General features: G+C 42.3%; 1 long non-coding RNA gene across 1 annotated transcript; it reads left to right on the top strand.

Annotated features, from left to right (window-relative positions):
• The first annotated feature begins 579 nt into the window (after positions 1-579).
• On the top strand, positions 580-8982 carry LOC135185130 (uncharacterized). Its single transcript, XR_010306369.1, has 2 exons — positions 580-624; positions 4019-8982. It is a non-coding gene; the product is annotated as an uncharacterized LOC135185130 (long non-coding RNA).
• Positions 8983-13356: the final 4374 nt, after the last annotated feature.

Raw genomic sequence — 13356 nt, 5'->3', positions numbered from 1 at the left:
GGAAGTGAAATGACAAGCAGAGAAAATGCAACTCAGTCCAGAGATAATCACTATTCTAACTATTAATATCTATTCTATAAAAGTTCTGTGTATTTTCTCACAGCTTGCTTGCTGTTAGCTCAAAGCTCGGTCTGACTGACCCTGAAAAGTAGAGGAAGATCTTACACACGCATGGGATGCAGGTGTCTGCAGCAGAGTAAAGGGCTCTGTGTCCAACAACTTTTCTCTGTATTTTATCACTCATGGTGATATTCTACACAATTCACAAAGAGTCTTTCTGCTGCTTCAAATCACAAAGCATTTTAAAGAATCTGGTCTGATTGTACTTTGTGCTTGTGAACATCCTGCACTGAGGAATAGTTTTAGTCCTTCTAGAGCAGGGTCTGGAAATTCATTGAAAAGTAAGACCTAGTAAGATTCAGATGTACAAAGATCACTTCTTTATCATGGTGATGGGAGATGGAAGGTAGCTCGCTGGCTGCTTTCCCAAAGGCCTGCTTTGAGAGGGATGTATGTCACACCACATTTATGATGGGCTTCTCATGCCTTTTCTCCCATTTCCTAGTTGGTCACTTGGATGTGTTTCTAAGGCAGTCTTTCTACACACTGGACTTTTAAATTCAGGTGGGTTTATAGTGGTAACACATGGTTACATGCTTAAACGCTTGAAAGAAATTGGGGTTTTATGTTTTTAACCCTGTGCTAATTTGCTTTGATTGAACATTTTCATTCATATGTAGGAGACTGGAACTTCTCTGCTGTGAGGACAGGCTGAGAGAGTTGGGGTTGTTCAGCCTGGAGGAGGCTCCAAGGAGACCTTCTGGTGACCTTTCATTACGTCCAGGGGCTGATCAGAAAGCTGGGGACAGACTTTTCAGCCAGGCCTGTTGTGACAGGTCAAGGGGTGATGGTTTAAACTAAAAGACAGAGATTTAGGCTGGATAGAAGGAAGACATTTTTTACAGTAAATGTGAGACCCTGTCCCACGTTGCCCAGAGAGGTGGTAGGTGCTCCATCCTTGGAACCATTCCAGGTCAGGTTGTTTGTGGCTCTGAGTAATCCAGCTGCAGATATCCTTGCTGACTGCAGGAGAGGTTGGACTATATGTGGCCTTTAAAAGTCTCTTCCAACGCAAACTGTTCTATGACTCTTCAGTTTGGATCCTGATTTTGCAGCTGGCTCATCCTTCCCACCTGTCTGGCTGCTTTTCCCTTCAACATGACTTTATGTGGTTACAGAGATGCATCACTGGCAGGAGAACCCGTGCAAGCCTTTGTGTCCAGGGTTAGCAGCTGCTGCAATAAGTTCAGTGACTATCTCTCCCCGCCAACACTGGGCTTTTAAAATCCTTTTTCTTAAACATCTCAATTTAGGGGCCTGGTTCAGTGCAGTGTGAATTAGGCTGATGTCCCCTGGTGCTGGGAAATCTGCTTCTCTGAAGGTAGACTTTAACATTGCTGTGATTATAGTCTAATGCAAGTTTCTTTCAGGGCATGGCCTCATTTTAAGGACTCATTTTTTTTTAGAAGGAAACTAAGTAGGTTAAACCAGAGGAGATATTGGCAGAGGATGGCAGGAATGTTGTCCTTGTTTCATGGGTGGAGAAGTGAGGTGCTGGAAGAAGCATGCAAATATCTGAAAGTAGCACCAAAGCAGAAAGGCAACATAGATCCTGCTTAATTTTAAGCAGTATCCTTCCCTGGGACACTGTGCTAGTTGTGTCATATACCCAGTACACCTTATGCTGGGGCTCTTCTATCTGAGCTTAGGGCAGTTGAGCTTGACTCATCTGGCCACTTAGGCTCAGTTTATATTTCCATCACCCTTTTTTATTCTTTGTTCATATACATAAGATAATAAGACTGAAGGAGGAAAATGGATATGATGATGGAGAATATATAAAGAGAGTAGATGATGCTAAGTAATGACCGTTAAACTACGTAATAAATCCTTGGTGATGGTACAAAACCATTGCATCTGCTCACAGGTAGAATTATTTCATTGCTTCCAGGGCCTGTACATAGATATAAGTCAGTGCATCAGCATCTTCAGGGGCACATCCATAATAAAGATAGTACTAATTTTCATTGCAGTGTTTTTTTCCTGTCAGCCAAAGGTAATTAAGTGGTTAAAGGAGAACTCAGTTTGCTACCTAATGTAAAAAATAACTCATGCATTTTATGTCTTCTAACTTTCCCCAGTGTCAGGCCACATTGGTTTTGCATTTACTGTAACAACCTTTCAGTAGATATGAGACAGAGCATGACAAGTGTGGGGCTTCTAATCACTTTTCTTTCGTGTCTGATGTCCCAGCTACCCATGGACCTTAGGCATGATCAAATCATGTCTCTGAACTGATGAGATTTAATGTAGAAATAAGAGATTGGATCCAAAACGAGGTGGAACTAAGAAATGAAAATGAGAAGGGAATTCAATGGTAGTAGTTTTTAGTGTTTTAGATGTGTCACAATTACGTTCCTTCACTATTTATCCCGCCTTGAATCCACTTACTTGTTTTTGAAAAGCTGTGCAGAGGTACATAGGTTGCTGTAAGTTCTCTGTTTTCTGTGCCTACTCTGCTCAGACTAATTGAAAAGTTATCCTGGAGAGGAAACTGGATTGGTGCTGGGAGCTTGTGCTCTGGTTTTCAGAAAGCTGTAGAAAATCTCTGGAAAATTAGTTATTTAGACTCGAAAGTGCTCCATTAAGCTGAGGTAATGGGCAAATTTGGCATTCCTCAACAGTGATCTCGGACTGCTTCCAGATCTTACTACACTGATCATTATCTCTGCACCAGTCAGCCCTGTATCTTCTGGGTTTGCAGTTGCATATATTGCCAAATTACCTCTGCAGTTGAGGAGGCATCATCACAGAGGCAGGTACATTTTACATTGCAATAAGTTTTGCATTGCTTGTTTTAAGAGAAGATCATCACAGGGGGGTAGTTCACACCCCTCCAGTGCTAGAAAGGTTGTTAAATATCCCCATCAGAATAAAAACACTTGGTGAAGCTCCATTTTTAGTGTTGTTTATGTGTGTGTGTAAAAGGGAAATTTAAAACCTGTTTTTCTGTCCAGGCCCCCTGTGAAGAAGTATAGAATGGTTTAGAAGGGACCTTAAAGATCACTAATTTATAGCTCTGTGGCAGGGACACCTTCCACTAGACCAGGTTGCTCAGAGTTCCATCCAAACTGGCCCTGAATGTTTCAGTCAATGCGGCCTCAACCACCTCTCTGGGAAACCTGGGCCAGTGTTTCACCACTCTCACCATGAAGAATTTCTTCCTGATACCTGATCTAAATCTCCCCTCTTCCAGTTTAAAGCCATTATACCTTCTCTTATCACTACATGCCCTTTGAGAATGACAATCCTCCCATGCCACAGAAATGGTCCCTCATCTTCAGAGAGTCGTTGCCAGAGACACAGCCTGTTGTTTCGTATCCCTTCCAATCAACTGTGCTTTCCAAGTGCAGAAAACACATTTTTTCCTTCTCTTTGTGTGCTTGTTATGCATTTCCTTTTACTGGTGTATTAGCAACAGAGAAACCCATAGAAATAAAAGCTCACCACAAAAAGGTTACAACAAAATGCTTGATACCAGAGAGGAATGAATGAGACCTTGAAATTACAGCCTGCAATATATGACTCAGTCCTGCTCGTGGGTACTCAAGGCATTAATTTCTGAATACTGTCTGCTTTAGTAGGTAATTTTTGTGAAATGCCTGGAGAGGCTGGTGCCTTTCACCATATACTATAATGAAGTATGGCAGGTTTTAGAGAGATGAAGGACTTTGCAAAGGTGCAGCAGCCTGACACCGGGATTCATTTTGAGCATGAGCTGGTTCCTGTTTTATCTAAGCCTGATTCCGTCATCCTTGGAAAGGAGGATGCTCTGCTTTTGATGGTGAATCTTGTTATAAGTACTTATTTGGCATGCCAGCACGTAAGAAAAGCTATCATGGTTTGACACATGAAACGTGAAGTCTCAATTACTTTTATGTTGTTTTTCCTTCTGTAGATGGGGAGCAAGAAATACATTTTCATTAAAAAGTGAACTACGATATCCGGATCTCAGCACGCCTCATGGAGAACAATCTGAAGTTTGGAGTGCTCCATAAGTCTTGGGGCAGAGCTTATGCTGCACTTGACAGGCATGGGCAGCAGCTGTGGCTACTAATGCCGACTGATTTATTTGGCTGTTATCTGACAGTTTCTTTACTTAAGGGAGAAGGAGGATGGATGACATCTTGCATATTCAGATAGCTCTTATTGCAGTGTGCAGTGCTCCTCTATGTATTTCATTTTTTATCCTTTGAAGGCCTATCATTTTTTAGGGAAATGAGAGTTATGGATTCACGGAATTGCTTTTGTTGGAAAGACATCTAAGAACATTGAGTCCAACAGTCAACCTATTGCCACCATGGCCATTAAAACATGGCTGCAAGTGCTATGCCCATGTGATTCTTGAACATCTCCAGGGCTGGGAACTCCACCTGGGCAGGCTGTTCCACTCTTGCAAGGAAGAATTTATTCCTAATACCCTACCTAAACCTCCCCTGACATAATTTCAAGCTATTTCCTCTCTTTCTATCACCTGATACTAAAAAGATGTTCTTCTTGCCTTCCTCCATTGCCATCCATCTCCTGCCCACGCACTTTTGAATGCCTTGATTAACCTCACCTGAATCTGATCATGAGATGAAGCTTCATTAAAGGCATCTCACTGTTAATAAATAGTAACAACTTCCTTCAGTAAGCCTATTTAATATGAAGACCTTGGTTCTTCTTCCATTATGGTAAGTGGACTAAAGCTAAAACTTTTTATGGAGCTCCCTCTAATTTCTGGATGTAGCTTACCACTTCACTTACCAGAAAATTCTGGTTACCCAACCCTTTTCTAAGCTGGATGTGTTGACAGCTGGCTGTCTTCAACAGCTAGCTCATAATGATGCTTGCATTTTCCTTTGAATGCTCCAACTGCTAAGGGCTAAGATCACTGCATATTGTAGGATAGTTCATCTGGTACTTCCTTACTAAGCAAGCTTCAATTTAGTCCATGTCTTACTAAAATAACTGTGGAATCATAAAATCCTAAACTATGAGGTTAGTAATCACTATGCTTGGTGGTGTGTGGTTTAAGCAGTACTTTGTGTCTCAAATCATCAGCAACCTATGAAGGAATCAAAATCACTTAAAACAAAAAGATAATTATGCAGTGTTTTAATAGAATCATTAAAAATTCATTATATTATCTGCATGTCTTGCTCTCTAAAAAAAAAAAGGCAGAAAATGATCTGTTTTTTAAATCCTATCTCTGTTAAATCAAAGTGCTGCAGGATTTCTTGTGCTGAAGTCTCCCCTCAGCCTCTTCCATGCTGAACAAGTTCCCTCAGCTGCTCCTCACAAGACTTGCATTCTAGACCCTCTGTCAGCTTCATTATCCTTCTTTGGTCCCTCTAAAACACCTTGATGTCCTTGTAGAGAGAGACCCAAATCTGAGCTCAGTAATTGAGGTGTGACCTCACCAGAGACAATCCCTGCTCTGGTCCTGCTGGCCATGCTATTGATGACACAAGCCAGGTGTACATTAGAGCTAATATCATCACCCCAAAATAATAATAATGACCCCGAATCTCTGTGCTTTTAGGTCTAAAGCAGGTGGGAAGCTTAGGAGCAAGGAAGGGGAGTGGGACCTCCTGGATAGCCATTTGTCATGCCCTATCAGAAACTCACATTGGGGTATCAACACACTTCCCATGTAGGGTTTGCTCTTTGTCTGACAGTAATGGAAGTGGTGGAAGATATGGTAGAATATTTCTGCTCCTGCCTCCTGTCCTCCCAAAGTAGGTATGGCCATTGAAGCCCATCCTCTTCTCCAGGTGGTTGGAAGTGGGCAGGACTCAGAGCAATGAAGGGCTGTCTATGAATTGCCCTTATGCAGATTTGGTGTGTCTAGCTTTTAACTGGGTTAAGGGATTCATGTGTGAATAAACAGTTTTTCTCCATTAGCCCTTTTGGCCCTCTAAGTCAGGCTAGAGCTCATCATAATTGTTTATTTAATATTTAGTTTATGTCACTAATCATCTTTATTTGCAAGGAGCTGATTGTATTTAAACCCTGGGAAGTCAATGAGTATTTTATTACCAATTTCATTAAGGCCAGCATTTTAATCCTTGCCATCTAAATCTCTGCATTTGAGCAGGAATTTCTCCAGAGCTTTAAATCTGAGAGCAATGGGTGACCTTTGCCAATCACACCATCTATTATTATATTCAGTGCTGGGGTAGCTGCAGCATTAGGAGGACTCTTCAGCTAAGAAGTATGTAAATCAACAATATGACAGTGATAATGGAATGTGCACTGTGAAATTATCTAATTACTGACACTTTGAGGCTATATCAACAATTTGTTTTGAAACAGGATATAATTAATTTTTTTTACTCCAAGTGCATCCTGAGGAGCAATAAACTTTCCACTTTCAGCTAACAGAGGGAACAAAAGATGCCATGTGAAGGTGATTTTGAACATCTGGAGGATAATATTCTCACTGAAAACGTCGTGGCTACAAGTCTTGGAGCTGTTTGTTGAAACTTGATGGATATGGAATGGTTGGACTTGATGATCTTGAAGGTCTTTTCCAATCTAGATGATTCTATGAAAAGGATGTTCCCAAAGGAAAAGGAGAGGATGAAAATAGTAACAGATGCTACATCACCCCAATAACGTTAGCTTTGGCCATGGAAGGTACCTAGAGGCTGGTTTGAACAGGAATTGCTTTATTGGGTCACAGCTTTGAAAAGTAAAGTGGCAAAATGAACAGATGCATCTCATCTGTTATTTAGAATAAGAATAATCAGAGATGCTTCTAAGTGTTGGGAGGTCACGACTGTGATTTGGTGATACCAGCTGTGAAGCAGAAATAAGAGTCAGTGTGAAGTAATTATTAGAGTTAACTCGACTCTTGGAAAGGTGTCTATGAACATATTTACTTCAAATCTGTTAGCTTTCCATAAATCCAAATGTGTGAGTATTGCAGGGGGCAGCAGATGTCTGTCTGAATATGAGGAGAAACTTCCTTGCTGTGAAGGTGCTGGAGCCCTAGAGCAGGCTGTCCAGAGAGGTTGTGGAGTCTCCTTTTCTGCAGAGATTCCAAACCCACCTGGACACTGTATTCCTTGGCAAGCTGCTGTGAGTGACCCTGCTTTAGCAGGGGTGTTAGATTAGATATCTCCAGAAGTGACTTCTAACCCTCACCATTGTGGGATTTTGTGAAAGAAAAGTTTCTCAGATTACATTGCTTGTAGCTTGCCAGAGCCCTTCCCTCTTTGTGTCTCAAACAAAAAAATTTGGATTGCAACCATTTAACAAAAACAGTTGCAGGAAAACTTGGGACTCACATTCTCTTCTGATCATTGTTTTGAATTAATTATAACCTAGATAACCCATCAGTACCATCCTGATGAGAATGTTATCTCTCCAGTGTCACAGCCTTTAATAAAAGTTAGAGTGGCCTCATTCCTGACCTTCCTATGTTTATGGCTTCTGCTTGTCCTGGTAGGGCATAAATTCTGCCAGGCCGTTTTAACCCTTGCTCTTCTCCTGTTGCAGATCCAGGAGTAGATGAGCAAACAAGGAAGGGTTTGGCCCCAGCAAAGCTTTGAGGGCTAGAGGCTTAGCACCACGTGTCAGGTGCCTTACGCTGCCCCTCAAGGTGCCTGCATGGTCATACGAGGCACAAAGCTTTGAATTCGTTGGCCAGAACAGTGGTGCCAGTGCCTATTGGCCAGTTTCATTTTCAAAACGCTGTATTTAATGGGGGGTGATTTAGAAACCACCTTTCTGCACTGACACTCCACCGGGAGCAGCACTCCATTTGCAGCTCATTAACTGGAACCACCACAGCCACGTGTTTGCAGCCTGCATTGGCAGCTCAGCAGCAGCAACTCAGTTCTCCTCTTCCCTCTGCCTAGAATATTTTGTATTTTACCCCGGGATCATTACTGTGAGTTTTGGAAGTGTCTTTATATAGGAAGCTTACTCAGAGACCAAAGTGTCATGAGTACATATGCTGGAGTTAGTGCTAAGACTCCATATGCATAGCTGAATTTTCTTGGGTTTGTGTTCCTATTTTTCCAGGTTCTGATTGTTTAAACTGTTTAGTTCCATGTTCATAAAGACCCTTTGTGCAGCTACTTCCTGTTGACTGAAAATCCAAAGAATCTCAGGGAATTTTCCTGAATTTTGAGCTATTATTAATCAAATTAATATTCATACATTAATATTCATAACTGATTATTAATTTCCACCGCACTGTTCCTGAAGCTCATTTTGTTTCAGCCTCCACCTTGGCATCTCTACATTCTTTAACCTCAACGACTTTGGTATGGTTCTTTCAGTGCTGAACTTCCCCCATTTTGTTTTCTGCAGAATATGAAGTCTGCTGCTTGCTTATCAAATATGAAACTCTGCACAACTGGGCAACCTAATGCTAATGGAATCGATGCAGCAAAAGAGATCTCACAACCTCTCTGTACTTTTTACAATTTACTTTGTTCGTCACCCATTAATTCTTACATTGATTTTGCTATAAACCACAAACTGCATTCCTATCACAGCCCCAGGGAAAAAAAAAGAAACATTGATTATATTGGAACAAGGTATGTTGTAAAAATGAAATGCCTAAAACATTTAAATGTAGTAAGCCCTGCTAAAGTGCATAAATCACATTGTTTAATGTTGTAAATGAGTGGTGCTGCCTTAAACAAGAGAAAAATATGGTGCCATAAACCAATTTTGACACAAACTAACAGGCTCTGTTTCTCTATACCTGCCATTTGAGGAATGTTATCAATAATGATTATGGTTGTATGCAGGTGGGAGGAGGGAAAGGTTCTCAACATCCCCTTTAAAAAGTTCCCTCAAAGTCACTTTGGAAAATTGACAACAGTGGTGGTTTACCTGGCTATAAATAACACCTGATTATTACTGTGTCCTGTTTACTTTTATCATTCACTCATCAAAACCTTTTTGATGCATCATTACTAATGATCACTCCAGGAGCCAAAGTTAAGCCATGTGCTTGGCTGTTATTCATGGGGAGGGAACTGCGGGCTGCTTCTTACCACCTTAATGACCATGTTAGCTACCTCGAACAAGAGAAGGCTGAAGGAGACCTTATTGCTCTCTACAACTACCTGAAAGGAGGTTGTAGTGAGGGAGGTGTTAGTCTCTTCTTCCTAATATCAAGTGATAAAATGAGGGAAAATGGCCTCAAGTTGCTCCAGGAGAAGTTTAGATTGGACATTAGGAAAAAAGTATTTCCTACAGGAGTGTACAGGCATTGGAACAGACTGCCCAGGGAAGTGATGGAGTTGTCATCCCTGGAGGTGTTAAAAAAAATATGTAGAAATGGCATTTTGAGACATGGTTTGATGGTTGTGCTGGTGTCAGGTCAATGGTTAGACTCAATGATCTTAGATGTCTTTTCCAACCAAGAAAATTCTCTGATTTTAAGATCACAAACACCATTCCACCACTTTAGAGGGAAGATGATTCAAAGACAAGTCATTGTCCTGCACCACTTAGAGTGTGACCCGGAGTAGGGAAGATTAGTGATTGTAATTCTGTACTATGATAGTGTCAAGGCAGCCACAAATGAAAAGAGAATTTCATGATGGTTATAAAATAGATGCTTTTTGTCCCCAAAGTTATGATTGAAGAAATTCCTAGTTGGCATTCCTGTAGTGCTTCAGAGCCTTGGTCATGATCCAACACTCCACTAAGCCCAGTGTAAGTCTGGGAAAGTAACTTTGGAGAGCCTGCAGTTAACAATTCAAGGGGCAGCAGCCAGGCAGGGATGGAATTGGGTCCAGCAGGAAAGGCAGAAAAGGGGTAAGAAGGTTTGGGAGTTGTCTCAACAACAAACAGCTTAAAAAACTAAGCTGTTTCCAAGGTTTTCAGAATCCATGGAGACAGGTTTGATAGGATAAAAGAGGAAAGCAGGAGGGAAGAAAACATGAGGGTGATTAAGATGGGTATTGTGCCTTTGCTTAACATTTAAGCTGGTCAGAGTGGGGGCTTTGGCTTCCTGCTCAGTGCTGGTTTTGTGCATGGCACTACAAAATCATCCCTTGTGCCAGATTTTCTTGAATGAATTTGGGAAGAGGGAGAAGGAGAATTAACTCATCTTGGATTAGAGATCATAAAGCAGGGGTGAGTCTGTTTGCTGCCAAATCCTTGGGTGGGAGCTTCTGTTATTTCAGTCCTTGCTTCATCTTGTTCAACACATTTACCTTTTTTGATTCAACTTTTCTCGTGTATTTTCTCACTTATAAATCTGAGCAGCTGCTGCAGAATCTGGGATGGCTTTGCCAAACATTGTTTATCTGTCAGGTAAAGCTTCCCTGCTTCCAGCTGCATCGTTTAAACCCCATCAAACCTCAAGCGACTCTAAAGAGGTTGTTAGAGACTTTACCTAGGGAGAACAGAATTTGGTCTGTTCCTCTGGAAAGAGGCAAGCAATTTGTTTCAGGGAATGTGAACATTCACTAAAGCTGCTGAGACTCTTCCCACACATGGTCACCCACAGGACAAGGCCAGTGAAAATGAAGCTGGGCGACAACTGGTGCTTAGCACAGGCTGCAGTAGTAAACAACAAGCCAGGGAGAACAGCTAGAAGATGTGTATGGGTTATTTTTCTGAAGAAGGGAATATTAGCTGGTGGAAGGTAGCAGATGTGAGGCTGGCTTTGCTCAGGTAATTCCTGGGTGCTTTGTTATTTGACTGGAAGTCATTCTTCCTCTAAACTTCTCATATGCTCTTCTGACGGAAGGTTGGGTTAGCATGGTTCTTCCCAGCTCTTTGGGAAATTGCACCACTGGCAGAGCACAGCAGGTTTGTGATCCTCCATGGGTTTGCAGGACAGGGCTTCATGACCTCCTATACCCTCTCTCTTCCTCCTGCAAAAGGCAGCTCCATGAGCACTGTGCTTATCTAAAAGGTCAGCTCCAAGGAATTTCCAAGTTAATGACTAAATGATCTGAGGTCTCCCTTCAAGGATGGCTCTGTTTTTTCCAAGTTGAAGCTCTTTATTTGTTATTGCAAGAATCAATCCTGGACGATTTTCAGAAGTTTGGTTGGGTCATTTTGTCCTAATCACAGCTGCTCTGGTCTGCTGCTGCATCTGCCGAGAGCCACGCAGGTCTGTGCGGGTGGTGCAGGGCTGCTGCCTGTCACAGCAACTGTGGAGCTGCAGAAAAGCTGAGGAGCTGAAGTGGGAAACAAACAACCAACCAACAAGTGCAGGGTCCTACACCTGGGTCAGGGCAATTCCAAGCACAAAGAGAGGCTGGGTGAGGAGTGGCTTGAGAGCGGCCTTGAGAAGAAGGCCCCAGGGGTGTCAGTGAAAGACTCAACGTGAGCCAGCGAAGGTTGCTTGTGGGCCAGAAGGCAGCCGCGTGCTGGGCTGCGTCAAAAGCAGTGTGGTCACCAAGATGAGAGAGGCAATTCTGCTCTCATGAGACTCCACCTGGAGGACTGTGTCTAGTTCTGGTGCCTCTAGCCTAAGAGGGACATGGAACTGCTGGAGCAGGTCCAGAGAAGGCCACGAAGATGATCAGAGGCCTGGAGCAGCTCCCCTGTGGGGACAGACTGCAAGGCTTGGGTCTGCTCAGCCTGGAGGAACAGAGGCTCTGAGGAGACCTTCTAGAGGCCTTCTAGCGCCTGAAGGGGCCTGCAAGAAAGCAGAGAAGGGATTTTCCACAGGGCTTGTGGTGATAGAACGAGCAGAAATGGACTGGAGCTCGAGGAGGGGAGATTTACACTGGATATAAGAAATTCTTCACTGTGAGGGTAGTGAAACACTGCAGCAGGTTTCCTAGGGAGGCTGTGAATGTCTCCTCCCTCAAGTGCTCGAGGACAGGCTGGATGAGGCCTTGAGTGATTCGGCCTAGCAGAAGGTGTCCCTGCCCAGGGCAGGGGCCACAAAACTAGATGATCTTTAAGATTTCTTCCAGCCTGAACCATTGTAGGGCTCTATGAATCCATTCAAAGTGTTCTGGAGGTAGGCAACATGGTTTCTTTTCGACTGGTGTCTGTGGAGCAGCCTGGTGGTGCCTGTGGAGCAGCCTGGTGGTGAACCGGTCTGGGGCAGCAGAAGCAAAACTCAAGAGCTACAGGAGGATGGTCCAGATCAGGGTAAGTTAAAAGAATTTTCCTCATTTAAGCTGTGTTGAGCACTGAAGGTGTGGAGGGGGAAGCCTTATTTGCCTAGTTAGTTCTTTAGGTATAGGATTTTTGGTGCTGTTTCACTGTTTCCAAGTTCCTGCAGGTCAGTGTCGTCGCCATGGTGTTTAGCTTGGCTGTGGAGAGGCTAAAGTGGCCCAACTTCTGATGGGCTTTAGACAGCTGCTTACCAAACAGCTCTTGCTCTTTCTCCAGGCAGTTTCTCTTTGAGGCAAGCCGTTGTTAATTATAGTGCTGCTTTGTGATGGCCCAGTCTGTGCTTTTGAGAAGGTGTTTTGTCTCTGTTAGTGCTTGAATTGCTATTTTCTGCTTTAGACATAGGTAATTATTGTTGCTGCAAATAGCTTTCTTGGATGATTATCAGTTGACTTGCATTAATATTTACAATAACTTTTTGTTAGTAATTTTTTTTTGGTACAACAGGAAATGAAATGCAAATTAACAACTGTACAGATTAAAACATAATGAAACAGGACATGAACTCTGGAGAACTAATGAATAAAGTGGCTCGAAGGCACAAAAAGATGCCCTTCAAAAACAAACAGAGATAAATAATAAGATAAAGAATTTTGAGGCATTAAACTGACAAAGAGGAAGAAATACCAAGTATGGGATAAATTGTTTAATGCCAGATTTATAATTGCATTCCTTTTTCTTAATAAAAAGTTGAAGTTTCTCCTGAAAATTAATCAACTGTGTAATCGCTGTGTGGTGGAGTTTTGTTCTAGCTTACAAATCAGCACATCAAAGGTCTCTGTTTGTTTACCTTCACTCTTCTCATCTGGCTGTTTAAGAAATATGTTGGTCTAATGGACAGAAACAACACTTTAAAGATCTTTTTAATAGCATTTGTCTCCATTACTTTGTTTGCTGAAACATAAATGTGTATTTAAAGCTGCTGCGTATTAGGAGGTGTTTAAAGATTGTGCAAGTTGAATGGGTATCAGTCTCTGCTTCAGCAAAGCTCCCAAGCCAAGCCATGGCATCTCTTGTCCTTTATGAGAATCACTTTAGCAGTTGTATTTAAGGCAATACATTGATACCTTTTCCCACAAAGTCTTGGTTAAACAATCTGTGCATAGGTGCTCAAGGCTGCTTTTCAGGACTAGTCCC

This window comes from Pogoniulus pusillus, chromosome 22 (assembly GCF_015220805.1).
Source record: "Pogoniulus pusillus isolate bPogPus1 chromosome 22, bPogPus1.pri, whole genome shotgun sequence".
In the NCBI taxonomy this organism is placed as follows: Eukaryota; Metazoa; Chordata; class Aves; order Piciformes; family Lybiidae; genus Pogoniulus; species Pogoniulus pusillus.
Note: the sequence above shows the minus strand (reverse complement) of the source record. Positions and strands in the feature narration are given on the sequence as shown.